The following is a 6,000-nucleotide window of genomic DNA, read 5'->3' on the forward strand; positions in this document are numbered from 1 at the left end:
GCAGGGGACTGTGTGTCCGACACTGTGGTCTGCAGTACGGGGGCCCCACAGGGGACTGTCCTTGCCCCCTTTCTTTTCACCCTCTACACAGCAGACTTCTTCCATCACACCACTAACTGCCATCTTCAGAAGTTCTCTGACGACTCCGCCATCGTCGGCCTCATCACGGACGGAGATGAGGAGGAGTACAGAGAACTTAACCGGGACTTTGTGGACTGGTGCTGCTGAACTGCCTCCAGATCAATGCGGTGAAAACCAGAGAACTGGTGGTGGACTTTAGCAGGAACAGACACATTTCTCCTTCACCAGTGAACATCCAGGGAACAGACAGTGAGATTGTGGACTCTTACAGGTACCTGGGTGTTCACTTAAACAACAAACTGGACTGGAGTACAAACACCAACGCACTTTATAAGAAAGGTCAGAGCAGACTTCACCTGCTCAGAAAACTGAGGTCCTTCGGGGTGCAGGGAGCACTTCTGAGGACCTTCTATGATTCTGTGGTGGCATCAGCTATCATGTATGGAGTGGTCTGCTGGAGCAGCAGCATCGCAACTGCAGAGAGGAAGCGACTAAACAAACTGGTAAAGAAAGCCAGTTCTGTCCTGGGCTGCCCCCTTGATCCTGTGGAGGTGGTGGGAGACAGGAGGATGATGACAAATCTGTTGTCTGTCATGGAGGACACCTCCCACCCCCTGCAGGAAACAGTACCATCACTGGGCAGCACCTTCAGTGACAGACTGCTTCACCCACGGTGTCTAAAGGAGAGATACTGCAGGTCCTTCCTTCCTGCTGCAGTCAGACTTTACAATCAAGCTCCCAGTAGTTCAGTTCACCCACCTACAACTGTGCAATAAAAATGTACGTAATGATGCTGTGCAATTTCATAGGAATGTTGCTGTAAATATTGTATTTTTTTCTTCTAGAAGGAGAAAATATTTATATCTGTGCACTGTGTGCATTGTGTGCTGCTCTCCTTTTTATTCTGTTCCATTGCTGCTCTTACATTGTAAATTTCCCCGCTGTGGGATCAATAAAGGTTTAATCTATCATCTAATCTACTACTCTGTTTGTTCTGACCCTGGGTCGCTGCACTCCTCCTCTGTTGTTTTCTGGATTGTACTCAGCTGCATGTCTTTGTCCACCAGGCCTCCGTTGACTCGTCCCGCCTGCCGTCTCTGGAGCTGAAGCTGGATTGGAACAGACCAAAGTACAGTCCAATCACGATGCCGGCTGCCTCTCAAAAGGCTCCTTCATCTGGCAGGTGGCAGCACTTCTTACGAAGGAAAGCTGAGTTGGCCCGGCAGAACTTTGGAGATGTGTTCCAGTTAGGGTTGCCACCTTTCAGAAATGAAAATAAAGGACACCCACCACGGCTCCTTGGGGCCACAGTTCAGTAAAGTTGGAAAGATATTCACAGATTCAGACTTCCAGCATCAATAACTCATTAGATATAGGTTGTGAAAACATAAATGATGCCTCTTTCCCATCATTGTAAGGTAGACAATGTGCTACAAGCCCAGTTTTATCAACAGCAGCTGTCTTTCAAGTTGCAGGAATAACATTGGTGTCAACAGGAGCCAGTTGAAGGCTGCAGTGATTCTGGTGACTCTACAGAGTACAAGATTTAGGTTATTGAATATTTGTGTCCCTCTTTGCTGTTGCAGCAGTTTTGCAGACAGTTCCTGTGCATTCGTCACACAGCCGGCTGCATATAGACATCAATGTTATTTCTGCAGCTTGAAAGACAGCTACTTTTGATAAAACTGGGCTTGTAGCACATTGTCTGCCTTGCAACAATGGGAAAGAGGCACCGTTTATGTTTTGACAACCTATATCTAATGAGTTATTGATGCTGGAAGTCTGAATCTGTGAATATCTTTCCAACTTTACTGAACTTGGGGCCACTACCACCTAAGGAGTGATATATTTAATTTTGAAAAAAGCATTTAGCCATACTTAAAGCTTTAAGTGCTTTATTAACACAAAACTAAGAATTTTGTATTGTTTTATTATCACAGGTTCTGTCTGAAAAGAGGTGGCATCATTTTAAACAGTGAAACCATACTAATGAAATAAAATGTAATGAGCAACCAGTGAGCAATACTGGATTCTGCAAAAACATAAAGAACTGAATGCAGAGAACTGGACAAAGAAATTCTCTACAGACATTTTTTTCTAAATGTAAATCTTAAAACAGTTAATGTATTAACTTATGTGTATGCATGTATTTGTTGATTTATTTAGTACTGTTAGCATATCAGAGTTTTTCTTTAGATAGGCAAAGGCCATTTATTGATTACATATTGGCTATTATATAAATGTTTATTAAAAACTAAAAGGCATTAAAATACTAAACAACTTAAGCATTTATTGAGTCACTAAAATACTGTAGAGTCTATGACCACATCAGCATGATTCTAAGCATCCTCTGGTAAATTAACAACCATATACTGATGTCTCTTACCATATCAGCTTCAGGAGATGATTAGATGATGATAAACTGTGACCTGCTGGTTGGATTCTCTCTGTTCTCATGGTTCTTACATGTTGGTCTCCTGATGCTGCTTTACTTCAGCCAGTCCATGAGCAACACAGAACACAGTTTGTCTTTAACCCGCTGCAACCCACTTTCTCTCTTCCCACTCACGTCTGTACATTTGCAAACGTTTTTGCTTCTGCAGACGTGGTGGAGTTTCGGGTGTAAACATTTTTAAACACGCGGCTGCAGCGTGATCTGCTGAACCTCGCATCGGGTCCTCGCTACGTGGGTCCTACGGAGTTTAAATTGGCTGCCCTTAGTATTTCCTGTGTTTTATTTGTTCCTTATGCAGTTTTGATGAGTGTCTGACAGACGTGTACGGGGCGTTTATGAAAATACGGAACAATCTGCGTCCCGTATTGATTCAATACGGGACGCAACAATTAATTGTCAAATAAAGGACGATTCCGTATTTTAAGGGACGGGTGGCAACCCTAGTTCTAGTGGTTGGTGGATGTGTGGGGAGATAGAGAGGGACCTTTGAATTGTTCAGAAAGGAAAACAGGGAACCCTTTGGTAGTTTTAGTTTAGGGTGCTACTGTGGTGTGTTTTTGGGTTTTAAGAGGTGAACAGGAAGAGTTTTTGTTTTGTATTGATTATCTTTTACTTTGTTCCTGGATGGAATGCCCATCAATGTCAACGTGAAGTTCACTTTTACTTCTGTTTATTTATTTTTATTTTACTAACACCCATTTGTTTTTAAACCCCCTCACATGTTGTGTTGTTGTAAACTTCCTCTTTCAAATAAACACTCGTCTAACCCTCTGGAAACCAGCGTTTGGACTGTTTTTGTGTTGCTCCTCACCTACTTCAGACAGCTGGGACAAAACAACGTTTTGTGGACCAAAGGCTATACTATGACATTTTTAGAGCGACATGCTGTACTATGAGGTAAGCTGTAACACATTCAGTCTGATCCTGCCTCTGTGTTAAACGTGTAATTATAAGTAATTAGTGAAGCTATCGCTCTGTTGTGTTAAATGCAGGCACCTTTCTCACTTGGGAAACCCCAACCTGACCTCCTCTTGGAGCTGCCACCAAGGCTAGAATGCAGCATGAGATGTATTTAAATCAAAAAATGTATTCCCTCGATAGCTCATGTCTTCAAGAACAGAAAGAAGAGGTCCAGTCGCCCTCTACTGAGTGCTTACAACGTGACTGGATGCACCAAATTCCAAAAGCTTCTGGTCACATTGTGGCAAAAAGGTTCACTATAGACAGCTCTAGTATAGTGGACTAATTATACCAAAGACTAATTTTCCTGGCAAGTTAGTGTTTGCTTCAGCTTTTAGGAAAGACACAGTGTTAGCAGCTGGATTAAAGGTTTAATTTCACACTACATGCACTGTTCAGCCTTTAGGTAAAAGCATCCACACGGCACCTCAATTATGTTAAAAGGCCGATAAGTGGCTGCTTTGGAAAGCATCGTCCTACTCTAATGCAAACTAACATACAGTACATTTACATTACCAGTGCAGTCATTTACATGCTTTTATCCAGAGCGACTTACAATAAGTGCATGCAAATAGTACTAGATTGCCAGAGGTCCCTAAAAGACAAAAAAATAATCCACTATGCAATTTCTTATCAGCTACATTATTTATATAGAATTAAATCTTTTTGCTTAGGGACAATAATTTGGCATAATAATGGTTTCCTATCGTCCTCATTATTGTGATAATTAACTTAATTGTAATTTTTGGGGGGATCAACACAACTAAGGTTGGTCTTGCAGCATTATTTGTGAGCCTGTCTTGTAAAGGTAGTAAGAATCTAGTTTCTGACACCTTATGTGCTCATATGTTGTTTATTGTTATAATAGAAACAGGACTTTGGGCCAGACTGAAACCTCTCAACAGCCACATGATGGATTGTCATTACATTTGGCAGAGATATTAATGGGCCTCTCAGGATGAGCTGTAATAACTTTGAGAGATCCCTTCATTTTCCCCACAGCACTGTAATTAAGTCAAACTTTTAATTTGCATCAAACCTTGGTTTATGATCGGATCCCTGCAAAACTGATGACATTCCCACAAGCCTCAGTTGGATTTTATTAAAAATTGTTGAAATCTATATAGTAATGCTTTAAACCAAGATGGCAAATATCTTTATTAGTATCTTCTCAGCCTAATAAGATTGTAGATGGCAACCAGTATCCTCACGATCCACAACCTTTTGCACACCACAGCCTCATCACAACTTCAAAAACAATCTACTTTTTTTCTCCTTGAAATAAATCAAAGAATTGACAAATCATTGTTTTCTAATTACCATCATTTAAAATTGTTTGTAAAGGGTTCATATTGCATATTTTGGTCCAACAAATGGTTAATAAATACTTTACTAATGCTACAAAAAGTTAATAACTTGTGGTCTTTTTTGTTTTTACTTTTTCGTGCCATTATTGGTAAGGCATCTTCCAGGACAGTGAAGTTAGTAAAGCTGGGGTGGGCAGTATTTTGTTGGCAATATTGGGCAAAAAATCCATACTAACTTTTCAGCATATTGACTCCTGCAGCTCCTCTGGCTCTGTTCTCAGGCTGGAGAAAATAAAGTCCCACCAGAGCAATTTGATAAACTCTTAACTTGCTCTTGTTAATGGATGGCATATAACTGTTTTATAAAGTAGTATTAAATTATAGTGTTGGCATTCATCAACTGGGGTCCCCAAAAGTACTGCCGGAAACAACTATCTAGAAAAAAAGCAATGAAAGTCTTTACTCACAACATCATTAGTTATGTATAAATGTTAAAAACTGAAATACAAACATTATTTTAAGATTAACAAAGTTAGAGGTAATTTGCATATTGTTTAAACCAAAATAGATGCTTCTCTTTAATTCAAGTTGTTGAACTTAAATTAACATTTAAGCAGTGGTGGGATGCGATTTAAAAAAAAAATCTATTAATTACAGGCTTTGTTAATTAATCGGGATTAATTGCATTTTTTGCCAAATAGCAATATTTGACACATTAAGCAAAATTTTTCAATTCAAATAAATTTTGGTTGACGACTGAATCGATGCTCAGACATATACGTGAACTTAACCAACAAAAATGTTTGTTTCCTTTATATTTATCTGCAATTGTCATCTGTCTACGACATTCACAGATTACTGCAAACTCAAAGTGCAATTATAGCGATTATATTCAACATTTTGAGACTTGTTTGTCAATTCAAGCACTTTCAAGGTCTTGAAAAGTGGTCTATTATGGGATGGCTACACCGTTTGCCAGTACCAGGACTGTTGTAGCTAATGTGTCCACAGCATCGTCAATTTCTCGCATCCCATTCGTTGTCTATGTCAAATGCACTGCATTGCATGCTGGCTGCGTTTCAAGCTGCATTCCTGAAGCTCATACGCATAAAATAGACTTCACTTCTACTTTATGCAAATACGGTGCGGGCAGTGGAGGTCCAATGCATCGCAAAATATTGGTGAAATGTCTCAACT

The sequence above is a fragment of the Amphiprion ocellaris genome, chromosome 19 (assembly GCF_022539595.1).
Source record: "Amphiprion ocellaris isolate individual 3 ecotype Okinawa chromosome 19, ASM2253959v1, whole genome shotgun sequence".
NCBI lineage: Eukaryota > Metazoa > Chordata > Actinopteri > Pomacentridae > Amphiprion > Amphiprion ocellaris.